Source organism: Anabrus simplex, chromosome 4 (assembly GCF_040414725.1).
Source record: "Anabrus simplex isolate iqAnaSimp1 chromosome 4, ASM4041472v1, whole genome shotgun sequence".
NCBI classification, from domain to species: domain Eukaryota; kingdom Metazoa; phylum Arthropoda; class Insecta; order Orthoptera; family Tettigoniidae; genus Anabrus; species Anabrus simplex.
In genome coordinates, this window is record NC_090268.1 from 307,174,047 (window position 1) to 307,190,087 (window position 16,041).

The window sequence follows — 16,041 nt, forward strand, 5'->3', positions numbered from 1 at the left end:
TTTATTATTATTATTATTATTATTATTATTATTATTATTATTATTATTATTATTATTACCCTCCTTTCCATTCGTAACTGAGCTTTTTCTTCTTCAAATTTTTCTGCGGCAGGGCAAACCTTATGCATTTAGTGTGTTGATCTGCAAATTTTTAATCAATGTGAAGTGTAAACCTCGGTAGTTTGATCCCTAATGTGTAATAAAACGGAATTTTAAACTAATCGTAATTTTTCTATTCTACTTTTACTTGATAGTAACTTGGATCAAATCTACGAATCATCTTCATCTACTGCTGTGAGCTTTGATGATTTGAGAATCAGACACAAATGAGACAGCAGTGCTGTTTGCAAAGCGAGAATCACGGAGCACCTTGTTTGATCACAGAGATCTTCAGGATGATCACTACAAAACAGTCTATAACGGAAATAATTTGTGAGTATAAATGCAGTAATTTCGTATCATCACTCTCGTAAAACGGGTTTTCTTTACCCATCCAGAGGTAACTTTGCACTGTGTTTGGAAAAGCTATATTTGTTATAAGGATCTAGTACGTTTGTACGAGTTCGCAAGACATTTGACCATTCATTCATTCATTCATTCATTCGATACACATTTTCCATTTTCCGCAGTTGAAATTGTTTTAATAAAAGTATTTATTTAACGCTATTGGTGGAAGTTAAGTGCAGACATATTTATTTCATGTAAACGTCTTCATAGTAGTTTTTTCTGAGATGTTCCAAAGTTACCTCGTAGGTGCACGGTTTTACGGTACTTTTATAGATAATAGTTTAAAATGTAAATAATTTGCTGATCTAATCAACTTACTAAGAAGTTACATTCCGTTGAACTACTTTGTTGCATTGTAAGTAAATAACTTTTTTCCTTTCTCCAGTCACCGAAAGCTGTTCCAAAGCAAATTTCAAAAAACTTGTTCTTTTATTCACCAACGTACAAAACGAGGAACTTCACTGAAATAGTGACTTCCGTTTGTTAAGAGTTAGGAACGAAACAGCCCTCGTACTCTACCCTTGAATGCTGCTTTGTCACACTTTTATTCGCATGTCATTAATTCAGAAAAAATGTCGCCCCTGTGAATTGTTGTTGTGCTTTTTCGTAATGTTTGCAGCAAAACTAGAACTATCGGTGATACCCATGAGTTCGGAATTACAATAAAATGCGCGCTTTTCCTCCCCTCTACTCATGGCAATCCACACATAGAAATCAATTTCTAGTGAAACTATTAGTCTTAAACCTATCTGGCATTACATTAGATGTTCATAATGTTGTCCCTCAGCTGTCAAACATGCCTGACACCTCGCAAATAGGTTTGCAGGCACTCGACGAATCTCCTTTTTTTGCTAGTTGTTTTACGTCGCACTGACACAGATAGGTCTTATGGCGACGATGGGACAGGAAAGGGCTAGGAGTGGGAAGGAAGCTGCCGTGGCCTTAATTAAGGTACAGCCCCAGCATTTGCCTGGTGTGAAAATGGGAAACCACGAAAAACCATCTTCAGGGCTGCCGACAGTGGGGTTCGAACCTACTATCTCCCGAATACTGGATACTGGCCGCACTTAAGCGACTGCAGCTATCGAGCTCGGTCGACGAATCTCAGTCCGTGTGATGTTCGAAATAACTTGTGTAATGTTCCATTGTGTAAGGGTTGTTCACATACACTTTTCCCTTCACCATCCTCCACAGGTAATAATCACAGGGATTTAAATCAGGAAATCTAGGAGGATAATTAACCACACGATCTTCAAAAATTTCCCGTATTACCTCCATAGACCGATTAGCAGTGTGTGCCGTCGCATTGTGTATGTTGGGTATTCAGCCCGAAGGCTGGTTTGATCCTCTGCAACTCCGCCAACAGCTGTCATAAATAGCCTAGGCGTCACTGAAGAGGCGTACTAGGGAAATGAGGAGTGAGGTAGTTTCCTGTTGATTTCCTCACTGAGCCAGCCGCTGCTATTATATATCAGTCTGCCAAGCCCACCGAAATGCATGCACCAACTGACCCTATGAGCGATATTTTCACACCATTCATAACAGGGACTGGCTGCATAAGGAATGGTATTACTAGAATCGCTCATACCTCGGTCACTTTCATATTGTCAAAGCCAAGGATGAGACTGAGACAGGTCAATGAAAGTAACAAATTTGATATAGCCCATACCAGAAGACATAGGGCACTGTAAACACTACATCTCGCCAGCAAAGGCATGCCGTCGCATTATCTTGCGTTAAGTAACTATTACTCCTTTCTTCTTCCGTCAGCTCTTGAAAGAATGGTCTGAGCTTGAGGTCTATATATCGATCAGCATTTATTGTTCCACGGAAAATATATAGGCCCTATAATTCTGCGAACACTTATTGCGCACCAGACTCCTTACATCGTGAAGTGGACGGACATGCAGCTGGTGGGGATTTTCTACACAGCAGTAGCGATTTTTTTTTACCCATTTGCATAGCCACCTAAGTGTAGCCATGCTTCATCACTATAAAATAAAAGTTCTGGGTCAACATACCTATCATGAACTGACTAAATCAACCAGTGACAATACCGAACCTTAGCGAAACTGTCAGGTCCTCTTTAATATTGGGCAGGGGTGGGTTTGTACGGTTTTGCTTCAACAGTTTTGTTGCCTTGTGGGCAGAAGTTAATGACACATTAGCTTGTATGGCGAGACGCGACGGGAATTTTGTTGAAGTTCTTTCCAAGAGAGCTCCTATTTCGTCAAGCTTTTCTTCTGTTAAAACGGTTCGTCTCCTGCGTGATTTCTTGTTAAGAATGGACCCGGTGGAACTTCTTTACTAATCTACGTACCGTACTCCTATGGGGAAGGACGATGCCAGAAAATTTGCGAATGAATCGAATTAATCTGTATAAGAAGAATGCTTCGCATAGCACAACACAATGAATACACGTTGTTCTACTGTATACATCACTCGTTAAACACACGATTAGTATTCCTACAGAAACTACGCTGTTTTAATGCGAGCACATTGAACATGCTGCGAGTATCACATATCTGTGAAGCAATGGTTATCGCTACCGTACTGCATTAGATCATCTTAGCCGGCCATGAAGCAATTGTATCTCTCGGCAAATGAGTCAGCCGGCCGCGCTATCGCCTTCCGAGCGTGTTCCCGTGACACACGGAACGAGCTAAAACAACAAGACCCTGTAGAACGTAAATCTAGAAATATACAGTCGATTATGACGTTAAATCAGCATTTTCAATTGCTTATTATTAAAATTCATAGTTTGGTACATTAAAACGCTTTTGCGTACACTGATGAAGGTTCGCATGCTACAAACTACTCTTGTACAGGGGTTTGCATCAGATCACGTGTACCTTTCGACTTGGGTTTAGTGTGTCTGCGTAGACTGTTATGATTCGATTATTTTGTGTGCAAAATATAAGTTTAGGGTGGTAAATTGAAAATATTTGCAAAACTTTTATCATATAATTTTAAGTATTTAGGTTGTGTGTTCTCCCAGGATGGTAATATAGTAAGTGAGATTGAATCAAGGTGTAGTAAAGCTAATGCAGTGAGCTCGCAGTTGCGATCAACAGTATTCTGTAAGAAGGAAGTCAGCTCCCAGACGAAACTATCTTTACATCGGTCTGTTTTCAGACCAACTTTGCTTTACGGGAGCGAAAGCTGGGTGGACTCAGGATATCTTATTCATAAGTTAGAAGTAACTGACATGAAAGTACCGAGAATGATTGCTGGTACAAACAGGCGGGAGCAATGGCATAAGGTACTCGGAATGAGGAGATAAAGGCTAATTTAGGAATTAACTCGATGGATGAAGCTGTACGCATAAACCGGCTTCGGTGATGGGGTCATGTGGGGCGAATGGAGGAGGATAGGTTACCTAGGAGAATAATGGACTCTGCTATGGAGGGTAAGAGAAGTAGAGGGAGACCAAGACGACGATGGTTAGACTCGGTATAGAACTAAATGAGGCCACAACACTAGTTGCAAATCGAGGATTGTGGCGACGTTTAGTAAATTCACAGAGGCTTGCAGACTGAACGCTGAAAGGCATAACAGTCTATAATGATAATGTATGTATGTATGTTTTATCATGGCTACATATCAAAATATTTCATATACGGTATGTCAAATATTTGTACATATCCATCGTCTTGGAGTGAGCACATTTTAGTTATATTTTCTTTGCTATATTCATCTTAGATGTATGCACTGCTACCAAACTTAAAACGGTGGTAAGGCAGTATAACATTAATTTCACATGTTATTTTTAGTGTATATTTTGTACATACGTTTTCTCACTCTGATTTCGTTATGAAGACAAAGACGACAACTCGATTCTCATGCAGTTAAATGTACTTGGTCTAATACCTATATGTCACTGCATTTGGTTATCACATCTTCTTCTTCTTCTTTTTCTATCGCTTTTCCCAGATCTGTGGGGTCGCGGGTGCGAACTGTGTCTCACATGTGGATTTGGCCCTGTTTTACGGCCTGACCCAACCCTATATGGAGGGACAAATGTACTATTGCATGTTTCTGTGGTGGTTGGTAGTGTAGTGTGTTGTGTGAATATGAAGAGGAAAGTGTTGGGATAAGTACAAACACCCAGTCTCCGAGCCAAAAAATTAATCAGAGACGATTAAAATCATCGAACCCGGGACCCTCAGAACCGAAGCCCTCAACGCTGACCATTCAGCCAATGAGTCGGCGGCACTTGGTTATCATATAATAGCCTTAAATGTCTTTAGGAAAAGAAAATATAGAAATAACTTATTACTAGGGAGAGCTACTGAAATACTGTATAACAACGTACAGAATGTTATATTTGTATTTTTAAACTAGCTGTTGTATCCGTCATTGATGAGACATTCGCTTAACATTGGCATGATTCAATTTTTGTCGACTGTTTATGTTTATGGAACGTTCTACACAGACACAGTTAAATCAGATATATATCTCCTTATGGTATGGTGCATATCTAGTGTTAATGATGTCTACAGTAGTTAGATCGTGATGTCCTCCAAGTGAAGAATGAAAATCCACAGCCTGTTTCCAGTCATTCGACCGAGTCAGGAATGTAAGTAATGAAGACCTTATCTAGCGGTGAGGATAGGAATTGTGTCGGATGCCGAAGCCTAACGCACCCCTGTGGAGCAATGCTTAAAGACTGACAGATGAAATGATATTGGGGAGTGTTGGTGGAATGAAAGATGACAGGGAAAACCGGAGTACCCGGAGAAATACCTGTCCCGGCTCCGCTTTGTCCAGCACAAATCTCATATGGAGTGACCGAGATTTGAACCACGGCACCCAGCGGCGAGAGGCCGGCGCGCTGCCGCCTGTCACGGAGGCTCTGTGCCTTCCAAATGCTTAGTACTATTTCCATCTGATGACCACAAGACTCTTCTCAATATTAAATTCACTGTAAATGTTGAATATTTTTCAGAAATGTATATTTGTCCAATTTTCCGAAAATTCAGCACCACATGCTACGTAGGCCTAGTGATATTACTGACAAAGATATTAGCTCACTTGGTTCTCTGTGTTCAGGCCTTCATCTCCGCTCCTTTCCTTTCATACTCATCGCAAAATTCCAGCCTAAAATGTATCAAACCGGGCGAGTTGGCCGTGCGGTTAGGGGCGCGCAGCTGTGTGCTTGCATCCTTGAGATAGTGTTGCCCGCCTGGTGCCCATGATCGTTAATGCGTCAAATCTATTTGGTCTGACACCGTGGTTAGCCGTTTTGAGTCCCGTTGGTCGAAAAAACTTTTACCGTCAGAATCTTGGTCGGCAGGGTAGGAGAGGTGGTGGTATTCAATTCCTGATCATTAGATTGCGTGCCAAAAGCCTAGATTCAGTTCCAAACCTCTCCGCGGGGTTCATATGGAGTGAGGGCATATGACGCTGTTGATGGTGATTCCTTCGTCGGTTGGAGACGTTAAGCCTTGAACAAGCCCCTCCCCTAACACCAGCTTTCACCCTCTTCCTAGCTCGTTATCACACGCATGCCCGGTGGTCGCTCGTGTACGTCAAATAGGAAGATCTGCACCTGCCCTCGGACATTCGCTGCATTAAAAGCCATACACTAAATAAAAACATAAAGAACTGGAAAAAACGCCAAGTTGTTTGCTTTCAGTTGTGATTCCCAAAGTCGTAATTTTGTTTCGAAGGCCTTTAACCTGATCAAATGTAGAAGTGATCAACTTTTTTACCTTGTGATCTTTACCTTGGAGTCGTAAATTTAGTCCATTCATATGTGTTGTACTGTAATAGCAACTAGGAAGGAAAAATCACACATCCATGATGGCTCATTAAATTCGATAATAGGTTTCCCTTTCCTCCATAAATGTTTGTCTTTCTTCTTTAAGATCTAATACTCGCTTTAACATTTTACCTCTTTGTGTTGCAGACCTTGCGAACGGATACAATTCACAAAATTTAACAACTTTCAAGACGGTATTTGATAGAGATTTTCTTCGAGTAGTGAGCAATAATAAGGTGTTGCATTACAGAACCTTAGTTGATAGTGATATCTTAAAAGAAAGTAAGAGGGAGTTCGCCTCAAGAACAGGAAATAGGAAGATTCGTATGAAATAGTGAGCAGATTCGACTTATAGTTTTAACGAAAGTGTTATCAGTTCTTCTTATATATATGTTTGATAAAATAGCAATATTGTAATTAAATGCTCTTCCTCTACTTAAACTGTTTTAAGTGAATGGAGTTTGCTGTTTAAAATAATATTGACCTGATTACAGCCAATGTGAGAGATGAAAACCCGTCTAACGTCGAAGTATACGTACGATAAGTGCCTCCTCGGCTGGCGAGGCCTTTCACACATCTCTAAGAGATAAATGTATATGAAATTCACAAAAAGTTGACTACACCTTTGTTTAGTCCAGCACAAATCGCACATGCTCCGCGATATTTTGTACCCGAGGTGCGGCGATGAAAGTCCGACGTCTCAGCTGTGTAGTTTCTAGCTGTATGCGGAGCGGTTTAGCCAAATGATTCAAAGTGCTTTACGTCCTCAGAATCCTTTCAGTGTAAAGAAAACATATTGATTTGAGAATCCAGGCTCTAGAAGAATATATATGCTACTGAAGAATTCCTCCCTCAGAATTACTACAATGAATAGGCCTATACCGAATCTACTAATGAGACCAGCAATTGGGAATGCAATAATCGTGGATGTTCTTGGTGAAACCATGCTCAGTTCATCTTGAAATGTAACTTCCTTTTCTCTATAAACTTCTTTGGCTCTGAAATATGAATTTCAGTAGTGAAGGGAGCATCGTCTGGACTTACGCTCTTTAATTCTTGGAATTTTAAAATTGCTTTCCTTCGGAAATTATATTCTGTTAGGACTTACTAAGATAGGTCATACATACATTACTTCCTGGTGTACTGTGTTGCACGAAACTTACATTCACCTTAGATCATAATTATCGTGGTTATAGTTAGTAATTTGAAAATTAGTGATGCCGGCCATTCATGGAAGTTGTTTTTATGTACCTATCAATTAGCAGAGTGGGCACGAGTCGTTTAAAACTGTTAGGGAGGCTTTGTGCGCTGGCGTAAAGTGGTACACTGTGTGTGTTTCCTGCAGCTGGTGAAAGCATGCCGCTAATAGGTTTCAGCATTTACTAACTGAATATTGAAAGTAGAAGACTCCTCGTTCACTTATCTCCACCATGTTAATTCACTTGTGTATGCCTGTACCAGCCACTGTAAGCGTTAATATCTGGTAAAGTGCAGTTGAATGGACTGAATTTACCAAATTATTTTGCTAACATTCGGAAGAAAATACCAGGGCAGTGTTAAGCGAGTGCACTTTCCATTTGAATGACTGCACCTGGATAATTGTCCTTCATTTCCGTTCCATTGAGAGCATGCGGGAAGTAATGGGAGGTAAATAATGGAGGGAATATTTTTATTTGACAATTTTGCCTCGGTTATTGGGCTGTTGTGCGGAAGAGAAAATTGCAGGCTGTTAAGGAATGGTTATTTGGAATGTACAACGTTTCTTTGATTGAGCAGTGTCGGTGTTTGCAAGGGTTCACCTGAACACCATCGTCCCAGTATTCAATGAAGTGGCATACTGCCTTTCGATGATATATTACTGAAGTGACTTGTGAAGAGAGAAAATAAATTAGATCACTGGTCGGTATGTTTTATGCTGTACATTGAATTTGTATTTCAATGTATTTTGTATCTTAATATATATTACAATATATTTTCGTTTTCCCTCTGCGGAGCGATCTTTTATCAAAGCTACCATCTGAAAAGCAAGGGACTTGTATTAGCAATTACCTAAAGTCTTTGAAGTAATCCGAAATTGCAATTCCATCTAACCATGTAGTTATTGTTTTGTAGCTACTCATTTGTGGCGGAAAGTGGATAGCGAAGAATGGATATCTTGCTGGGGTATCTTGGCAGTGAGAGTGTTTATTATGATACTACATCTCATTGATGGAAGAGGGTTCAAATTCTTCAGCGTAGTCTCAAGATGATGAAAGAAGTTTAGCAACAATGTGTACAGAAGTGTATACTATACTAACAGGGATAATATATTATAGGTGGTATTGTTTCAAAAAAATTCGGTAGCGAACGTCCAAAGAAAATAAAGGTGTAAAAATCATCAAGAAATGTACTTTGAATATAAGGACGTACTTAACAGAAGAGAAGATATAGTCGAATGTATGATTCCTAAATGGCTTACTATTAACCATTTAACACAGGAGCTAACCTTTAGGTACTTTTGTCACCATGACAACCTGCAGAATGCTGCAGGAAGATTTTCAAAATAGTGTCATATTTTGTTTTGGGAAAATCAAATGATCATAAATCTTATGTCTCTCAGTCATGGCCGTCCATCAACGGTTGCTAGGTAACATCGCATCACACACGTTGTATCGCTAATTTGAAGAGAGAAATTGAGAATTTGAGAGGACCCCCAGTCATTAAGGCATAGGCTATTTATGTAAAATAAAAATAAACAGAAAAAGCAACTACGTAAGAATCAAACGCTATGAGCGCCAAAGCTTATTGAGAAATGTAAGTTTGTTTAATGTTATGTTTTACTTGGTTTTAATTTTGGCTTTTTTAGTAAAAATTCCGATATTTCTTGTTCATTTATGATTACCAAAAGCACATGTGGAAGCCCCAGTATCCGGATCTATATCCGAAAAGAAAGAGGCCATAATGAAAACATCCTTTGTGAAAAATTAATATGAATATACGTAATAATTTATCAGTCTTCTCCTTTTCTTCTTTATCTACCGCTTATCAGTAATAAGTGGACACTCTTAATTAAAAGTCTGGAGAATTGTTATAGTGTAATCTTCGAAGTTTAAATGTCTTCATAGTCAGATTTCTGTTTTATTGTGTTAAATAATATAGTCCGAAGTTGGCATTTCCTTGCATATTTTTTAGACGCTTAACCTCACCATGTGTAAATTCGGTTGGGCTGAATATTCATTTATTCATTATTGTACTGGTTCGTTTTCAAACCAAAGCTTAATCTTATTAAATAGTTTTAAGGTTTTGTTTATTTTTATCTGTATAACCCATAAACTCACGGTGATTCCATGGAGAACTAATGACTTTTGATGTAGTACATTGTTTTAGATATTTTGTACTAAATTGAAATATTCCCTTCTGAAAAGAAAGAGGCCATAATGAAAACATCCTTTGTGAAAAATTTATTAGAATATACGTAATAATTTATCAGTCTTCTCCTTTTCTTCTTTATCTACCGCTTTTCCCACGCCTGTGGGGTCGCGGGTGCGAACAGCATAGCACATGGTGATTTGGCCCTGTTTTACGGCCGAATGCCCTTCCTGACGCCAACCCTATATAGATGGATGTAATCACTATTGCGTGTTACTGTAGTGATTGGTAGTATGGTGTGTTATCTGAATGTGAAGAGGAGAGTATTGGGACATACACGAACATACAGTCCTTGAGCCAGAAGAATTGAACAGAAGCGATTAAAATCCCTGACCCGGCTGGGATTCGAACCCGGGACCCTTTGAACCGAAGGGCAGTACGCTGACCATTCAGTCAACGTGTCGGACACGTAATAATTTCATCATTGTAACAGGAATATACGTTTCCATTTCACCTAAAAGATACACGCATTGAAGAGAGGATTTATTTATAATCGTTGGACTCCTTGCCATTGCTTTCCTCACTGGGTTAGAAAGTGCTATTGCAGCACGGCTGACCCTATGAGCAAAACCTTTTATAAAACTCAGACGCACTGGTCGTGCTCTGAATGCCATTGCTCAGCACTACCCATACCCCAGCAGCTTCCATATTGTCACAGCCATGGATGAGACTGGACTTCGGTGGAAGCTACATTTTGCTCTGGCCTGCGCCATGAGATGGATGCAAAAGTACTGTATTCATCAAGAAATGACAGTAGGGGTAATTATTTGTCATGAATTTGATTTGCATTGTAGAAATACGTTAGTGTTCATCAAAGAAGCGTTGCTTGAAACCCGGACCTTTTCAGGCACTTAACCATTAGAAATCTTGTATTGCTCTCTAACGTACTTCAAGTGGTTTATGGAGTCTATCAAACTGGTTGTAAAGCTTAGTGAGTTCTGTATCCCCAGTTACTACAGATTGGTGATGATACTCTTTCTCGATACTATGATAACAGGAAATGTTAATAGGACATAGTATCCTACTGAACATTATTCTGCCAAGCTTTTTTTGTATGCAGATCTGGTTGTGACATTTACAAGATATGCAGAGATGGACATCATTTTTGTCAGTAAGTGCTTCTGTTGGAATTTCTGGAATTCAAAACTTTTACCATTCAGAAAAGGATGTCCATATTGGTTTCAAGTTATCCAAGTCGAGTCAAAAATTCAATCGTAAATCCTAAAGCAGTCCTGGTTAGCTAAGCAACAATGAATAACGTTCGATTTAGCGAACTCGTATGCATATAAAGAATGTGCGTTTCTAGCAGACTGATGCCACGTGGCTCCACTCGCCAACGATCCCCGATGAAGTTTTGTAGAGGACAGAGATGTCCCGTCGTCCCGTACAGGATCTCACAGCTGGCCCCCACCGTCGGCTATCCTGAGACAGGTTTTCCATTCTCCTGCACTGAGGCGAGTGCCGGGACAAATTCTAGTATAGGCCACGGCCGCCAACACCCTCACCTTCTCCTAACATCTCCTTCACCGAACAAATCTCCCGGCCCGAGAGACGGCGCACTTTGGTTTGTCGTGTTCCATTGATAACGAAAAAGATTTTCTTGGTCAGTCGTGAATCATTCATCCATTCGTGCTAAATGTCTGTAGAATTTCGTACGCCTTTTGCGTGCAAGTGAAGTGTAGTGAAGAGTCTCTTATTATATATATATATATGATATGAAGTGATCTTTCATACTACTTGCATAATACACAATTTTCTTTCGAATAGACTAATATTAGCGGAGAAATTTTATTCATTTCCGGAACTTCCTAAAAATTGGACCATTATAACTCTAGTGATAGCCTTCCCCCCAACACCTCCTTTCTCACGGCGAGTTTTGTTATGTTAATCCGTTTTCATCGTAACAGACGAAAGTCTGACTCCTTTGCTGAATGGTCAGCGTTTTTTGTTTGTTTTTTCGGAAACTGAAGATGTTACAGATGTGGAAATAAGTATTTGTAATCTCCTTTAAAAATAAAGAAACATGTTCTCTTTTTTTTTTTTTTTTTTTTTCCGACTTGAGAGAAGACTGTTTATCACATGTACAGTTCTATGTTGCATCTTAGTTCCAAAAGGCAATACCACAAATGTGGTTTACAAAGACTTTCTGGGGTAAATGAAACTCAGTTTTTCGGTGAGTTTGTATACTTTAGGGATTTTTAGATAATGTCTTAGTACAGTACGATTACTTTTATCAAATTACGAAATCCACGCGAGCGAAGCCGAAGGTAACTGCTAGTTAATACATGAAACCCACTAACTAAATTTGATGGATGATTGGGAACAGCAACGCCATTTGTTCTTATTAGGCCTTCAATTCCAGAAAATTACACCGTATTATGCTTGACAGCGTTAAAAGAATCCATTTCCTCACCAATGTGTGTGCGATAGACCCAGTATATTAATGTTGTGATTGTCCATTTCATTTTTAAGAATCTGTAGCTTTTCCAGGCCGTAAAAGACCTTTCGTATAGGCTATTTTAGCACTGGCATCGAAGATATGGTTTGTTTTCCATGTTCTACCCGCTCACATATTTATCGCATGATGCATGGGAGTCTACCTTCATGTATCCAGTCACCAATTTCACACCATCCAGTTGTAACCTTTTGATGATAATAATAAATAAAATCATGAATAAAATATAATTAATAAAATTACTCAAAAACGTAATCAAATTAATAAGCATAATTAACCGAAATGTCCGTAGTATGGGCGCCAGAGTTCACCAGAATGGATCCCTCGAATTTCGATAAGAGCATAATAAACTTTATATCCCAGGGCGTGTACATAATGCTGCGTACTGGTACATCTGCTGCAGGCCTTACCTAACCTCCTGAAAACGACTAAATAGGTAGGAACTGCACATAGGTTCATCAATAACTCCACTGATTCTAAAATTGCTAACTATATTCTTAACAAAATCCGTGCATGAGCACCTCATCAACACACAAAATTATACAACACATAAAATATTGCTGGAAGACTCCATATTTACAACAACAGTAATAATGAAAATCGTGGGAAAACGAAAGCGAGAACTAAGCTACCATTTGTAGATAGTCCGATGAACAATGTACATGTATGAAGATAAATACCCTTCACTGTCTCTATATCAATTCGACTTACCGATTCTCATAATCGGCAGTTATCACATCACACAGATGTCGATCCTCAACATAAATTATGGAAAGTCTGAGATAGCTTTCACCAACATATAATGCTAGGCCGCCACAAGTGCTACAATACTTAATGCGCAAGCACTCTCCACAATCAGCCACTTTCCACGAACATAACAAGACTACGCTCCACGAACGTTTGAAGTCCAGTCCATTGCAGCCGTGTCACTCCAGTACCGTGTATCAGCACTACTTCCTTCTCGTACAGTGCGTCAGTTGTAGTTCTCTTGTACAGTGTCACTGGTTGTAGTTATCTTCCTTCTCGTTCCTTTACAATCACCTCGGTTGCCGCCGTATGATCATCCTTTATAGATATCAACATGATACGTCTGGATTGGTACTTGCCAGCCAATCATGAGTGAACCTCTTGTCAAGACCTTGCTCCCAAGAGATAAACTCTGGGGTTTGCCTCGGATGAGTCAGCGAACTTCCCTAATACAACAACAAGCTCATCTCATCAGGCTGGGATATATACATGACTCATGGAATATCCCGACACAAGTACATCACAACAAACACTGGGGTAGCCACATGACTCATCTAAATTACCAGAGTTATTAAAGCAATGTTTTCCCACTCGTGCAAAACAAATTACTCATACCTACATATGTGGATATCTTCCAGCTTACCAATATAAATGGCAAAATTACAAATGAAATACTGATAATAATAATAATAATAATAATAAATCGAATACTGACAATAATATCTCTAACTTCTACATATAATTCGGGGGTGTGATATATGTACTATCACACAGTCTACAGCTGAAATGGCGCCGATTATCAGCTGGATCGTCCGATGGATTACTTTCAGTATCAGCCATATTTATAGAAGATTTTCTTGGGTAGATGGTGTGGTGGTTTCCCATTGCCTTCCACACTACAGTATCATGGCCGTCAGTGTTGATCCAGCAACACGCAAGAAAACCTAGTGAAAGTCTGTCCAAAGTTAGTCTTTTTACACCCCAACGTGGTACTTACAGGTACTGCTGCCCTCTATCAGGGATGATTTCCAGTGGCATTTTCATCTCATTTTTCTGTACTGAACCGAATATTTCAGATTTCACTAAATTTAAGTAATAGGCCTTTACCAGCTTTAAATGCATCAAGGGGATGTGATACTGATGAGGTAATGGTCTCGTTTTCCTCTTTACTAATCAAGTACTCCAGTAATTTTGCAGAACCACTTTATTGGAGAGCCACGTTCTTTTCTGACGATTTTCGTGGAACTCAGAATTACTTTTGCGCTTTGTGGGAGGTGGTGCGATTTGAAATTCCTGATTCAAAACCGATTCGTTGGGTTGCTCTTCGTTTTCCTGTGTGATCTCCTGTACGGTTTTTGTTGTAAATCGGCATCGCTTTGATCTCCTTTTTTACTGTCATTGCTTCCTTCAGTTACCCTCTCCTCGAATATTTTCCACCAATATATCAAGGAACTCAACTGTTCAGAATAATTGTAAAGTTTTGTTTTGCCCCTTGCCCAGTTTTCGTAACAATCGTCTTCATAGATTTCACGCCCGTGGAACAGTAAAATTATCGTTGGAGACACTACTCAATATCACGGAGTGGATACCGTAGTGAAACCGACGCAAAATACGTCACTGCGTCGGACAAGTTTGGATGCGTCAGTCAGTTTCAAAGGAAAGATATAAGTCGTCACTGACACTGATGAAATTTCGCAGAACTGATCGGACACGGCACTAACACGTCACGCGTATTTGTAAATGGAGTTTTAGGCAGTCGGGTTATTTACCGACACTTGGCGTTGAGTGGCTGGATGTACTGTCTACTCCATATCAGGATACTCCTGGCCAGACATGATTCTTGGTGTACGGAACAACTTTTACAGTTTGCAGATATGCTGAGGTGCGAGACTTTTGTCTTGCCGGAGTTCTTTACATTCCAGTAAATCTATCGACACAAAGCTTGCGTATTTGCGCACCTCCAAATACCACAAGACCTTTCCTTTTTTCTGTTCTTTTTTTTTTTTTTTTTGTGGTTTAACTTCGCACTAACACATCGAAGGTTTTCGGTGACGCAAGGATGGGAAACAGCTAGGATTGGGAAGGTAGCGATGTGGCCTTAATTAAGGTCCAGTCCCAGCATTTGCTTGGCGTGGAAATAGTAAACCATGGAAAACCATCTTCACGTCTATGACCAGATTGAGCCGAATCGACCTTCTGAGCTATTCGGCCTAGCTGTGTACAAAATTATACCAGCAAACTTTGGTTGTGGGGGAAAATAAAGCCACTACTGTATACAGTCATAATTGCAGTATTAGAATCTCCAAAATGTATTTTATTTATTCCCAAGTATGGGTGCTGGATCTGAAGGTATAACAGGCTGAATCTGTATTAACTAGAAGTGCATTTTCTTCATCAGTAGTATACAAGCCTTAGTGTTGCGTATTTCTTTCGGCAAAATTAAATTTCCATCCAACTTTCAGAATTCCTTTCTAAGAATCTGGCATAGTGCCTGTGACATTTTATCCATGGCAGGAGAAATTTTCCGGAAAATACCCTCCTCTCTGTCCACAATCTGTATTTACTTACATAGGTAAAACGTGATATGTTGCCTCATGGCAACACTGTCCAGTAAAGGGTTAAAAATCATGCATCCCAACATTCCTTGTACAGTCAAGAACATAAGTCAGTACACATATCGGCCCAAGTCAAGAAGTATAAATATTTTTTGTCCAGTTGGATCAGGAAAGTTGCACACTGTGTAGCGGCTGCTACTGAACAGACCGGGCGAGTTGGCCGTGCGGTTAGGAGCGCGCAGCGGTGAGCTTGCATCCGGGAGATAGTGGGTTCGACGAAAAGCAAATAGCCACTGAACAGACGCAGCACGTAACTTACACAAGAACGCACTTTTAAAGAAAAATATGAGAAAGAGGAAAACTGTAGTTCTTCAAAAGTTCGGGAACCAGAATTCAAAGAACATATTATTGTTCACAATCTGGCATTCCCCGTGACATAATCGACGGAATTGTCCGAAAATACGTACACTCTGGGCTTTGTTTGCCTCCATATCACTGTCACTTAACAAGGACACGGACAAAGAGGTACGTCAGCAGTCGCAACAAGACATTTATATTTGCAGAAGTTTAGAGTTTTAACTGATACCTGCTACTCGGAATGTCAG

At 39.8% G+C, this 16,041-nt stretch overlaps 1 protein-coding gene across 4 annotated transcripts in view; it reads left to right on the forward strand.

The window, feature by feature from the left end:
* sbb (scribbler) overlaps window positions 1-16,041 on the forward strand; it is a 364,549-nt gene that overhangs the window by 46,232 nt on the left and 302,276 nt on the right. For 2 of the 4 annotated variants that reach the window (XM_067145663.2, XM_067145664.2), the window contains exon 2: window positions 255-432. The exons of the other annotated variants lie outside the window; for them this stretch is intronic. The gene's annotated coding sequence lies outside the window, so the exon portion shown is untranslated. The remainder of the gene's footprint in view (window positions 1-254; window positions 433-16,041) is intronic. 4 annotated transcript variants of the gene reach the window in all.